Source organism: Ictidomys tridecemlineatus, chromosome 10 (assembly GCF_052094955.1).
Source record: "Ictidomys tridecemlineatus isolate mIctTri1 chromosome 10, mIctTri1.hap1, whole genome shotgun sequence".
NCBI lineage: Eukaryota > Metazoa > Chordata > Mammalia > Rodentia > Sciuridae > Ictidomys > Ictidomys tridecemlineatus.
Window position 1 is genome coordinate 38,844,953 of NC_135486.1, and position 13,695 is coordinate 38,858,647.

At 47.6% G+C, this 13,695-nt stretch overlaps 1 protein-coding gene across 1 annotated transcript in view; it reads left to right on the forward strand.

Annotated features, from left to right (window-relative positions):
* Positions 1-564: 564 nt before the first annotated feature.
* The window catches only part of Traf5 (TNF receptor associated factor 5), a 42,868-nt gene continuing 29,737 nt past the window's right edge, over positions 565-13,695 (forward strand). Inside the window, exon 1 of the mRNA XM_021729191.3 lies at positions 565-732. The gene's annotated coding sequence lies outside the window, so the exon portion shown is untranslated. The remainder of the gene's footprint in view (positions 733-13,695) is intronic.

Genomic DNA, 13,695 nt, shown 5'->3' on the forward strand with positions numbered 1-13,695 from the left:
GAGCCGAGAGAGATTTGGATTCAAGTTACTGTACTTGCCAAATGTCTGACCTTGAGCATGCCACCTCGTGTCACTTCTCAGGACCTCAGAGAGCTCATCTGTAGAATGACCAGGCCTACTTTACTAGATTGCTCTGAGCACAACATGAACCGTTTGGAAAGCCCTTGAAAGTTCTACAACTCTGAAGAGACTGCTAATGTTGGCCAACAGCAAGATGGTAAGGTTGGCAAATAGCAGCTACTCTAAAGGAATGTGGGGGGGTGGAGAAATTGGAGCCAGACCTCAGACCTTGAGCTAATGGATCAACACGTGAAAGGACTGGCTGAACTTGGTGGTCCCAGGTGGACGAGCAAACCGTTCACAATTCGAATGCATGCGGAGGAAATTCAGAGATGACACTTTTGTAGGCACTAATTTTCTTAACGTCCTGGGCGAAGGTCTCACCCTCCTGCCCAACACCTTTCAGCCCCTCTGCCCTGCCCTGGGCAGGCCCGAGCCCAGCCGGCCGCGACCTCTCCCCGGCCCCTCCCCGGCCCGCCCCCGGCCCCGCCCCAGCCCCGAGCCGCCCCTCCTTCCCTGCGGTCTCTGCTCTGGGGCCCCCGCCCAGGGCCGCGAGCCTGGCATCTCGGAGCAGCCCTGCTCCCGTGGACAGGCGTCGACCGAGCCCCGCGCGCCGAGCCACACCAGAGTCCCAGCAGGTGGCCGCCTGTCAGCATCTCGGCTGAAGCCTGGGTGAGGACACCGGGAGCGCCTTTCGGCTCGCCCCAGTTACTTTGAAACCGAAAACGTCGCTGCGGCTTCAGCTCGGTGCGGGGCCGCGGCGGCCGCTGGCCTGGCCGCCCTCCGGGCTGGTGTCGGGCCGGGCCGGGCCGGGCCGGGCCGAGCTGGGACAGAGGCGGTGGGATCCGCGTCCTAGGCGCGGGAGGCCGGCGGGGCAAGTGGCCGAGTGGGTGCGGTGTGGAGCGGGTTTTCTTAGCAGGGGGGTGTGGCAAGGACAGAGACTGGGGGTTCCCGAGCTGGGGAGCTGTTCCAGAGTGGCTGAGGGCTGGAGAAGCCAGGTTCAGGTGGGGGTGCTCTGGCAGGGTGGGACTTGCAGGCACACCCCAGCCCCTCCACTCCCTTAGCCCTCCCTCCACTTCTGCAAGACTTTCCGAGCTGAGTTCCCCTCCAGAGGGAACCGTTAATATTGCCATGAATGGAAACCTCCACCAGTTCCATTGCACAGCACCCCCCCCCTCCCCAGAAGGTGAGTTCTAAGCGGTCTTGAAGCAAAAAAACAAGGGTCCCGGCGGTGAAGTGAGTTGTTCAGGGGCACCCAGACAAATCGTGGAATTACCAGGACGTGTCCTCCCTCGGCACCCCATCCCCGCCCGCCATTATGGCTCTGCAGGGTTTTGGCAGTTGTGAGAACTCTCGGTGAAGATCAGGGCCAAGCTCTTGCTGCTGGTCGCGCAGGGCCGCTCAGGTCTACTTTTTCTTTCTTTCTTTCTCGGCTGTTCTGCTCCCTCCAGTGGTTTCCATATTTGGCTATTTCAGATTTACTTTCGTGAGAACTCGGTTATCTCGCAGTTGACAGGCAGGACTGCCGGAGGCATGTTGAGGTTAGTGAAATGAGGCAAGGCTCCCTCCCCTGGCTGCCCCCTGCAGCCCCACCCTCCACAGCTCTGGGCTCTGACCCACGTTCTGGGAGAATGGAATCTAGTAAACCAGTTTAAGGCACTAAATCTTTATTGGGCACAGGTGCTGTGTGAGAACTGGACTAGGGCCAATGGATATGTTTCCTTTCTCCAGAGGTACATGCATTTTAAAAGGGGTTTAGAAGACATGAAATGCAAAGAGATTGGCTGAAATACCTCTGGGAATAAAATAGGTCTGGGTGTGTGTGAGAGAGATAAATTTAGACACCAAAAGGCTGGGCTAATGGGTTAAGACCTCTCAGGGCCCAGCATGACTGCCTGCTCTGCTTTACACATACACAAAACCCAAGTCAGGAGCCTTAACATAATTGCTGGTTTGGATGAATATCTGCTGTCTGAACACTCCCACCTCCAACTCCCATCTGAAGAAGAGAGACAGAAATTGCTGCAGGAGAGATGAATGTGAGATGGAAGTGGGAAATGCCTGGCCTTTATAGAGGGTTTTTGTTCTTGTAACTCTAGGAATGGGTCAGCTCTTAGATCTCCATTTATCTCTCATTAGGTAAAAGGCAGGAAAAAGCCTCCTGTCAGAGCCAGCCTCTGGAGAGGAGAAATGAATGGGGAAGGTGACTGGCCTGGGGTATGTGGTAGGTGGGGGAAAGAATAGCAGGCAGCAAGCATCACCTGAGAACTATTGGATGTAGGTAGTAGGACAGTGGAATGAATATGGAAAAGAAGTGGGGGCCCAGCCATGGGAAATATTGTCGTGACTTGGGTGTTTCAGGGGAAATATTTGCAGAGTGGGGGAGCTAGATGCCTCTGAGTCATTCCCATTAGGCTAGCAATGGGAAAGGTGCCTCAGCACTTGAACAAATAAACCTTCTGTGATTATCTCTGCTTTACTAGAGAGGACCATGAAGAAAAAATAATAATAATTTCTTGTTGTAAAACTCATTCCTTTCCAAAGCATTTTTTCATTATTCTTGTCACTTTGTTCTTATTTTGTCCTCCATGACACCCTCATGAGTCAGGCCAGAGCAGGATTATTCTCCACACCTCCCAGATGGTGAGGGGGAAGCACTGAGTATAAATAACACTCAAGCGCTTCTGCTGGATTAGGCTGGGGGCTCTAAGATCTGGTTCTACTGCTCCAGGACCCTCACCCTGGTTTCTCACAGAGCCTCACATCTGCCCATCTCCTCTTCATCTGAGGGGTCAGCAGGGGACCTTGAATCCTGGATGGTCTGTTCCCAGCAACATGAAGTAGATTTTGTTGGAGATTTCCAGAGTTATAACCCGAATAGATACTTCATAGTCAGTTCTGCCAGCCAGGTGAACTCGGGGCAAGACCTGTATCTGTTTTTGTGTGTGTCCTGGAATCTGGCATAGAGTTTGATGAATTGCACTGAATTCATTTAGGATGTGTCTCCCTTGGGCTGCAAGCTGAGAACATGTGAGAACATGGGTAGGGCTTGGGAGAAAGATCTTGAACTGCTAGTAAGACTTGCTTAGATCCCAGGAATCAGTGTAACACTGTACAGTTTACAAATAGCCCATATCATTAGATTAGCTCCTAGTTACTTCCCTGAGAGAAGGGAGAGGCAGGTGCTATTCCTTCCACTGTACCTAGTTGCAAGCTGGGGCTTAGAAGTCATGTGAAAGATCTCGGGTATGAGCAGAACCCAAGTCTTCTGAATGAAATTCCTGTGCTCTTCCCATGGTACTTTGACTAAAGGAATCCAAGATTCTGGGCAGGAAGGAGGTGACAGAACCAGCAAGGCATTCATCAAAAATTGCCAGGTACCTTTGTCACTGGTGGGGGTCTTTAAGAGTTCATAGACCAGGGGGAAGGGGGTTGTGGCAGATTCAATCTCTGAAGAATTTTCTCTGCCCAGGTTGTGGCTTTCCCAGTGTGTCTCTGAGCAGAAGCTCTTGTCTCAGCAGAGCTTCAGCAGAGGAGTACCGGTGTGCATGTGTGTTGGAGGTGGTGGGGGGGACACACTAGGACAGAAATGATCTCTAGGACTGGGGGCATCTGCTGCTACTGCTGCCAGACTTGGACCAACATGAATTTGTTGCTTTGCTAAAAGAAAAGCTTTATTGGAGGGACCCATTTGGCCTCTGGCAAGTCATGTCTTGTGAGGAAGTAGAGTGGAGGACCAGGAGACAAAAGTGAAAATACTCATTGGTCCGGAGAGAGGCACATTTTTGCAAACAACGACAAGCACATTTTGCATATCGATGTTGGCAGGCAGGTGGTGGTGCTGCAGCAGAAGCAGTGTGCACCCCCATGGCTTGAACATGTGCAATGTACATCAGACATGCAGTTCCTGTGGACACCCTGTTAAATGGCTTAGCTCAGTGAGCATCCCTCCTGGGGTATTCTGAGGGGTATGTGCATGTGTGACGGGGGTGCTACTCACTTTCAGCAGATCCCTGTGCCTCATTTCCTGACAACATGAGCTCTGTCATTTTCACTCCTCACCAATTCACAAAACCCTTGGAATTCCCCACCCCCCACAGCCTTTTCTTTCTTCACCACAAAGGTGCTCTCTTCCCAACCAAACCAAGAGCACCTTCTCCACCTACACTCCTGAGTCACTCCTCCTTCAGAGTCAGGTTCCCTCCATTATTCCCTCCCCTCTCCACAGACTGCCTTCTGCTGCCTGCCTTTACTATTAAACAGGAAGGCCCTGTGTTTTCCAGCCCTTCTTCTCTCTCCTTCACCAATTAGTTTCTGAAAACAGTAGCCAGCATTTGCTCCCTCTTCCTCACTCAGCACCCAGCACCTGCCCTGCTGCTCAGATTGCCTTGTGAAGACTTCCAGGACCTGGTAATCTTCTGTCGCCAGCCTCTGCTGCAGCTGTCACCAGGCCGCTACTCCATCTCCACTGGTGTTTCCCAGCTTGACCTCAAACTTCTAGTTCTCCCTCCCTCCCTGAAAGTGTCAGTGTGGGGCCCAGATTGCATCCAAAGGTGGATTTCTATTCCCCAGGCCCCTCTTCTAGAGCACTTTGTCACTCTGAAGGCTTAACCCCACCCTTTTAAGGAAAGATTATTCCTCACCCAGCTCTATTCTTGGCCACTTTGATTTGTGATATTTTAGTAGCCCCTTAGATACTTGTCCTAAGACACTTCTTCCTCTGCACCCTCCACAACTGTTGCAGAAGTCCTCTGTTTCCCAGTCAGTCCCCATCTAGTCTATTCCCAGATCAAAGCTCTCCAGCCTTTTTCCTGGATCTCTGAATTATCCATTCTCTCCTTTCCTGCCCCAGGCCATCCATATTCTCTTTTCCACACTGTTGCAGAGGGTCTTCTTAATACATCACCTAGTCAACACTGCTTTCAGTAATAGCACAGTGGAAATAGTGTGGTCTTCGGAATCTGGCAGAGCAAGCTGCAGCTTTGAGGAAGAATAATACCTGGCAAGGAGCAAACACCAGGAAAGCAAATAAAACTGATTTGGGAAGCAAAATGGAGGCTCTGGCTTAATCACCATGATCAGAGCATATCAGTGATATTCTACTGTGAAGTGAGAACAGGATGAGCTGGATTTGTTGCAAACCCATTAGCCAGAGGCCTTTCTGTTCTCTCTCTTCTCTCTCTCTCTCTCTCTCTCTCTCTCTCTCTCTCTCTCAACATATATTTATTTAGTTGATGATAGAACTCCATTTTTCATTTACTTATATGTGGTGCTGCAAATCGAACCTAGTGCCTTACACATTCTAGGCAAGTGCTCTATCACTGAGATACAACCCCAACCCCTCAGTTCTCTCTTACTAAGGCAGATGACTTAGAACAGTTAGGCTGAGTTCTGAGTCTTCCAATAGTGAGGCTCTTGATCCTGGAGGATGGAGGCTGGTGGGTGGGGTTAAGCTAAGCCAAAATCAGGAAGGTCCCTCCTGATGCTGTTAGGACTCTGAGAGAGAGGTTGGGTATGTGATTCAACCTAGGAAAACTTACCCTACCTCCCAGTTTAACATAAAGCAAAGGATTAGATGCTAATCTAATGAAAGAAGTTATCTTTCACTAACCTAGTGAAATTGGGTGAGGTTGATTGTGGGGTTGGAGAACAGTAGACAGAATATGTCCATAAGGTCCATTCAGGAGGCCTCAGCTACCAACTGGATGTGGGGAGGAAAAAAGGCATCTCCAGGAATGATTCCGGTATTCTGGTGACTGCAGCAAGGCAGACAGTGAATGTTCACCAAAAGGGAGCTCTGGAGAGAGAGCAGCCAGGGAATGTGGAAACTGGCTCACTTTTGGATGTGCTGGCTTTGGAGTGTCTGCAAGGCATTCACAAAGACAGATGGGGTTGGCAGGAACACGGACAGTCTACAGGCAGAGGGGCTGTCTGGGATGGAGGAAGAGACAATTGGGAGTTGTTTGTTCATACATGGTTATAGAGGCCAGCTCAGTTTGGTTTCAGTGAAGCTAGAGGAAAAGTATTTTCAAGTGTGAGAGTTGGATGTGGAGAGTTGGAGTTAACCATGTCACATGTTGCCTGGAGGTCAGACAAGGGGAAAACTGAAGATTGACCATTAATGTTAAAGACCCATCGTCACTGGGGGACGTGGCGAGAGCAGTTTTGGGGATTGGTGAGGATGTGAGCAGGCTGGAGTGGCTGTTGATTGGGTGGAAGAGAGGCCCACTCGCATGGGGTATGAGGATGAGTCCAGAAATTTAGCTGTGAGATGGGAGCGAGCACAAGTTTTAAGGAAATCTGAGAGGGGGAATGTTTTGTTTTTCTTGAATCTTGGGAGACTGTGACTGTTTGATGCTGAAAGGAAGGAGAGGTGGGTGGTAAAGGAGGTGGAGATGGATGAGAATCTACATCAAAGGATCCCTGGGAAGGGAGGAAGACAGGAGTCCAGGGCAGGTGCAGACCATCTGGCGAGATTGGCCTAACTCAGAAGTCACCTCTGCAAACACCCTGGGAGGGAGAGAGCAGAACAAGGCCCCCAAATAGGGAGATATGCAGATTTGGTGGCAGGAAGTGGAGGTCGTTCTGGTCTGATGACTTCTAGTTTTTTTGGTGTGTGTTGTAGGAAATTAAGTTTCCTGGTGAGACTGGGGGGGAGTGGTCAAGGTTTGTGGAGAAGAGAGAAAGCTTTGAAATAAATAGTGAAAACACAAATGAGCTCAAATAAAAAACTAGCCTTGCACCTGTCGACATGATCCCAAAAAGGATTCTGGCAAATGGCATTTTAGATCTAGCCCCTGTGCAGTGCCTGGCACCTCAGTGAGGACACTATAAATGTCTATTGAACTGAATTGTTGCCTATCTGCCTACAGACATCCTTCTCAGCATTTCTCCCCTCCTTTCCAGGTAACTGGTGCCCTTAGGCCAGAGCTCTCCACTGTGGCTCCTAAGTGAGTGAGGAGCATTGCTCTAGCTTCACTCTCGACCATGTAGACCCTCCTTCTCCTTACCCTTCTACCCCACCCCAAGTCAGCCATCAGTAGTCAACCTTGCCCTCTCTAGCTGAAACTGGTAGAATTTGAGGACTTACAAACAGGTGGCATGTTCCATGGCAGAGAGGCTGTCTGCTTTCTGTGGAATACCACTAAGGCTCTCAGTCTTCAGGTCAGTATTTATTGAGCATCTGTCATGTGCACCACTGTAAGGGTTGGAACCTCAGAAAGCAAAAGAAACAACCCCTGCCCTCTTGGAGCTTTTATTCTGCTAGGGGAAATCAGAGAGTAAACATAGAATATCAAAAGGTAATAAGGGCTTCAGAAAAAAAATACAACAGGGGTTGGGAGTGCCAGGGACATTGGGTTTCCATATAGGTTGGTTGGCAAAGGCCTCACTAATGAGGCAGCATTTGAGCAGATGCCTGAAGCAAAAGAACAAGTCCTTTGGGCATCAGGGTGAAGAATATTGTAGGATTAGCAAGCAGAAGGCAATTGTGCCATTAAGAAAAAGCAAGGTCAGTGTGACTGGAGTTAGAGGGGAGACGGGGGAAGCAATTAAGAAATGAAGATGGAACGAATGGAAGGCCACATCACAGTGGGCTCTGCCATCTGAGGACCCTGACTCCTAAGTGTGATGGTACCCTTTCAGAAAAGAAGTGACAGAGATGACTTCTATTTTTTAAAGAGCCACTCTGACTGCTCAGATGTGAATGGGCTATAAAGGAGCAAGGTAGAACAAGAGACCAGCTAAAAAGATGAATGCTATAATTAGTGGAGAGATGGTAGCACCACTTAGACCAGGGTGGTTTTTCTGAAATCGGTGAGAATTATTTAGATTGGGAATATGTTGGGATGGAAGAGCTAGTAGGATCTGGCCTTGTGAAGTGGAGAAAGGAACCAAGGATGACTCCCAAGATTTAGGCCCAAGCAACAGGGTGATTGGTGGTACCATTTCACTGAGATGGACCAAAGCTATAAGGGGAGCAGGTCGGGGGGGATTGAATGTGTTAAGTTTGTGATGCCTTCTAAATGTGGGGGAATGGACGAGGCAGTTGGAATGATCTGAGGTTCAGCAGAGGGGTTTATATACATAGAAATTGGGGCATTGTATGCTATTGATGGTATGTAAGCTGGGATGGACTTGGCAAGAGAATGAGTGTAATTAGAAAACAAGAGGAAGTGCAGAACCTACTTGGAGCTCCCCAAGAAGGGGCCTAAGACTGCTACAGTAATCTAGTTGGTGTTCTTGCACTGTTGCACCCATAGAGTCTAGCCTGGGAACTTGCTAAAATATCACTCTTCTCATTGCTGCTGAGAAGTCCTGATGCTGAAGTATATTAATTAGGGTAGGCTAAATTACTATAACAAATAGACCTCCTCAAAGTAGAGGTCTTGTCCTTTGGAATAAAGAATCCAAGCCAGCAATTTTATCATGCTTGGGGACAGATTTTTCGGCAGCACATGCTGGGACCTGACCACTCTGAGAACTGCTGCATAGATATGATCCCCACCTATACTGAATACCCCTTGGGAATGAGAGCTGTCCAGCAACCCACTCCAGCTCCACCCATGATAGAATAAGGCATAGATCTATCTGCATGCAATAGGCACTGAGTAAATATGGCTGGAATGGAAAGGTTGATATTACACGGTTATTAAGTGCTGATTTATGTGCCAGATACTATGTGCTACTAATTTATGTGCATTAGCATATTTAATTTTAGCTATAAGCCTTTGAGGCAAGTATGGTTTTTTGTCATATTTTCTATATGAGGACAAGGTGCCACAGGTCAGAGGAGGGCAGAAATCCCAACAGTCTGGCTCCAAAGCTGGTTTCTAGCCAGTAGGCTGTACCATCTTTCAAGACTACTTGGTGTTGGTTGGGATGATGGAACATCTCCCAGCTATGACACAGAGTTAAGAGCACTGGATTTGGAGTCAGAAAGTTTATACAGGTTGAGCATCCCTAATTCAAAAATTCAAAATGCCCCCAAATCTGAAACTTTTCTATTGTCAACATGATGCCATCAGTGGACACTTGCACACCATGAAACTCTGTTTTATGCACAGAAGTATTAGAAACATTCTACTAATTACTCCCAGGCTGCGTGTATGAGATGTATAAGAAATAAAAATGAAATTTGTGCTTAGACTTGGGTCCTATCCCCAAGGTATCTTGTTATGTATGTGCAAATGTTTAAAAAAATTCAGAATACAAAACTCTTCTGATTCTGAGAATATTGGATAAGGAATACTAAGCCTATATTTTAAATTCCTGCTCCACCACTTAGCTGTATGATTGGAGGTAAACTGCTTAACAATTTGGGGCCTAGATACTAGATTGGAAATGGGACAGTGAAAATATTGTCACAGGATTAGTGGAGGCCTGGGTGTGATATTATATGTAAAGTAAGCTGGCAACTGGTAGTAGGTGCAAAGCATCATCATCATCATCACCACCACCAACACCCCCCCTTAAAAATGAACTGTTGGGGGGCTGGGGCTGGGGCTGGGGCTCAGCGGTAGCATACTTGCCTGGCATGTGTGAAGCACTGGGTTCGATTCTCAGCACCACATATAAATAAATAAATATATTGGGATAGAAGAGTTTGTTGGATTTGGCCTTGTGAAGTGGAGAAAGGAACAAGGATGACTCCAAGATTTAGGCAAAAGCAACAGGGTGATTGGTGGTACCATTTCACTGAGATGGACTAAAATTATAAGGGGAGCAGGTTGGGAGGGGATTGGATTTGTTAAGTTTGTGATGCCTAACTAAATGGGAGGGAATGGACTAGGCAGTTGGAATGAGTCTGGGGTTCAGAGGAGAGGTTCATATACATAGAAATCTATCAACAACCACAACAACAAAAAACTGAACTGTGGGGGCTGGGGTTAGAGCTCAGTTGTAGGATATTTGTTTGCCCAGCATTTATGAGGCACTAGGTTCGATTCTCGGCACCACATATAAATAAATAAATGTCCATTGACAACTAAAAAAAAATTAAAAATAAAACAAACAAACAAACGACCACCACAACAAAAATCTGTGGATCCCCTGCAATTACCTAAAAGAGCTTCCAGAGAGCAAACCAGAATAGTTCTTTGGTACATTTTTATGTGTTGGTATTTCTGCATGGTATTTGGTTTGATGAGTTTTGCTGTGTTTGCTTGCTTGATTTTTTTAAATGTGAAGTACTTGACTAACTTAAGTCCTTCCAGAGCTATGTGGCTAAATTGGGGAAAGAAAGAGCCCCTCCCCAAATTCTGCCTGTTTCTCTTGGGTCTCCTTTCTGGAATCTCCCTCTTCTGTGTTATCAAGCCATGAGTCTCAAAGGCCAATGTCAAGTGTTGTCCCAAGGGACTGAGTTCTTAGAGTCAGACCTTACAATGACTGGCTGTGTGGGGGACATCTGGGGTATGCCTGAGAGTGGACCTCAGGAAGACTCTTCCCCTGAGGCTGGATTGAGAGGGACCCCGCTGGTCCTATCTGCTTCTTCCATGATCCTGGGCCAGAGCTGGCCTCACTACCAGTCAGGAGGGGGTTGTCCTACCTCCTACACAACATCACCTCATGCTCTAGCCACAAACTTCCAGCTCTGGCAGTAGAATGTTGTCAGTATGTCACGTGTCTGTGACCAGATTTAGAGATATGTATCTCCACAGCTGACAAAGGCAGCGATCGGTGAGCATTTATAGGAAGGTGGGTCACAGGTAGAATGATGTTGACCTTTGGCGGCTAAGCATCACCAAGTGATCAAACCACTCCTTATCCACAGGAGATATGTTCCAAGACCCCCCCCTCCCCGTGATGAATGCCTGAAACCTCGGATGATACCATACCCTATTTCTACATACATACCTACAGTAGGGTTTAATTTACAAATTAGTAACAATAACTAATTAAAGAGATTAGTTAGAGATTAGTAAGAGATTAGTAACAGTAACTAATAAAAATACAATAATTAAAACAATATGCTACAATAAAATTGCCAGCATAACTCTTCTTGTGCCTTGGGGCCAGTATTAAATAAAATAATGTTTACTTGAACACAACACTATAAACTGGAACAGTGGGTTGATAGCCAGGATGGCTATCAAGTGGGGATGCTGGACAAAGAGATGGTTCATATCTCAGCATGGAGAGGGATAGTATGATATTGCATCAGACTATTCAAAATGGTGTGCAATTCCAAACTTTACTATTAGTTTCTTTCTAGAATTTTTATTAGAATATTTCAGACCTTGGTTCATCCCAGGTAGCTGAAACCAAGAGAGCAAAACTGAGGATGGGGGGAGCTACTGTACTCATTAGCATATCGGTTCTGGAGCCTGTGTAGAATGGTCTCAGGTCCTTTGCCTTCCTTCGGAGCACCTTTCTTAGGCCATGGAGGGTAGAGTTATACTCAGTCCTTACTTCAAAATACTTCTGAATTCACCCTAAATCTAAAGTGTTGTTTATTTAGCTATGTATCCAAGCTCCCATGTCCACAGGACCATTGGAATCCCATTCAGTTTCCTAGTGTGTGCTCTGTGTGCCTATGTGAGCAAGTAGGTAATTAGGAAGGGAGAATGGAAGAAAAAATTGGGCCTGAGATGGTAGTCCCATAACTCCTCCAAGTGAGGATTTGCCTACATTCAGAAATACAGTCCAGCTGGGGAGGAGGGATCCTTTTTAATAAGAAGTGGAATCTGTGGCAAGAACCAAGGTCAGAGGGCTAACCCAGCCTGGGGAGCCCCACAAAGGGTAGGGTGCTGACAAAGAGCCTCCTAGTGGTGTGGTCCAGGCTGGGAAGAGAACCAAAAGTACAGTGTCCCCAGGGCCAACAGATCAGGGGGTTTCAAGAAGGAAGTGCCAAATGCCACATAAAGGGCAGGAGGACAGTGATTTAGAAGACACTGTTTGGCAAATCCAATTATGTGATTATAGTTTAGATCATCAAATTAGCATAATGTGTTTTTCCACACTAGGACCTTTATGTATACCCCTCACCCTCATGATTTGGGCCCCCTCAGCCTATTCAAGGGTACAGATGAACTCAGGAGGGTAGGGAACACCACAGGAAAGTGCTGGTGAGGTCTAATGAGGGACAAGAGTCTTTGGCCACTATCTGGATCAGGTACCACCCTGGAGCCGCCGGGAGTGGGAAGGTGTTTGGCTGGAGCTATGACTGGGCTTGAGATGGTGAGTGAACTGAGCTCCAGAGAATGAGAAATCTGAGCCCATCAAACTGCATTTCTGTTTCCTCCCCTGCCTCTGCAGGTGGTAGGGACTCAGCAAAGGAACTATTTGCACAGAGTGGTTGGCTAAATGAACGAATGTAACCATGAATTCAAAATACTGCATTGGGTGAAAAGTGATCAGAAAAAATGGAGGATGAAATAGAGAAATGAGAAAAATGACAACAGAAGACAGTTCTAGGTAGAAAGAAAGCCGTCAGCTTAGTTAAGAGTGACAGAGGAGAGGGAGCAGCCCTGTTGTATGTTTGGGGTCAGCAGTAGTGACTAATGAAAAAGCTCATGATGTGGGGAAAAAACATGGAAACAGGTACAGTTTGGTGAGTAAATATGAATGTCAGCCAGCAGTGTGCCATGCTAAGCAGCCAAAAGGTTGCAATTATGACCTTGAGCCTTAATAGACATACTACTACTGACTGGGAGTGGGGAGACAAAGAGAGGGAGTAGGGAGTGGCCTGACAGGACTTCACTGTGGTCAGATCACGTTGACCCATCACATTTCCTTCTGGGCCCAGACAAGGGGATAGGGATGCAGAAAAAGCAGTGTCCATTCCCAGCAAACTGATGGGTGGAGAGACAAGCATAAAAAGCACATGGGAAGGCAGTGGGCTTGCTAGGCTTAGGCAGGACTTCTTACTCAAACAGGTCTTCAGGAAGAGGGATTGGGCTTTCTCCCAGGGGTCCTCACCTTTCCTATCTCACTGGACAGCAGCACCCAGGTCCAGGTATGAAGTCCCAAATCTTGAATGTTAGTCTTGGTTCCTTCTGGGCTTTCCAGCGTCACTTTCAATCTCCTGTGAAAACATCCCGAATCTCTCCCTCTCCCCACCCTTCTTGGACCCACACCATCTCCTTCCCCTGGATGGTGTTCAGTTTCTTAACTTCCCTTGCTGTCCCTGATCCTCCATTCTCCATTTAGCATTTGGAACGGTCTTCAAATTCCAGAACAAGTACTGCCAGTGGCTGCCTAAGGTGCTCATGTGGCTTCCTGTTGCTCTGTTCTTAGGACAAGCCCCAACTCCTTCCCTGGTCCACCTGTCCCTGTGGGTGCTGGCTCCTGCTTGCTCCTACTATGCTTCTCCTCCAGGACACTTAGGCAGCACTGCTTCCCTTCTGTTTCTCTGACGTGGCCAGTCCTTGCCAGCACTGACCTTTGCCCTCACTGGCCCTCCCTCCATTCCTCACACCTGCTGCTCAGGTATCACCTCCTCCATGAGGTTTTCAGTCTAAAGTGGATGCTTCTAGCTCAACATCTTATTTTTTTTTTTTCAGAGACCTTATCATATCCTGTGATTGCCAACTTTGTTTGTTTTCCCTTTGTCACTTCCATTAGATTGTAAATGCCATGGACCATCTTTCTTATCCACCCTTGGCCCTGAGCCCTGACATGTCAGGCAGCTAGTTA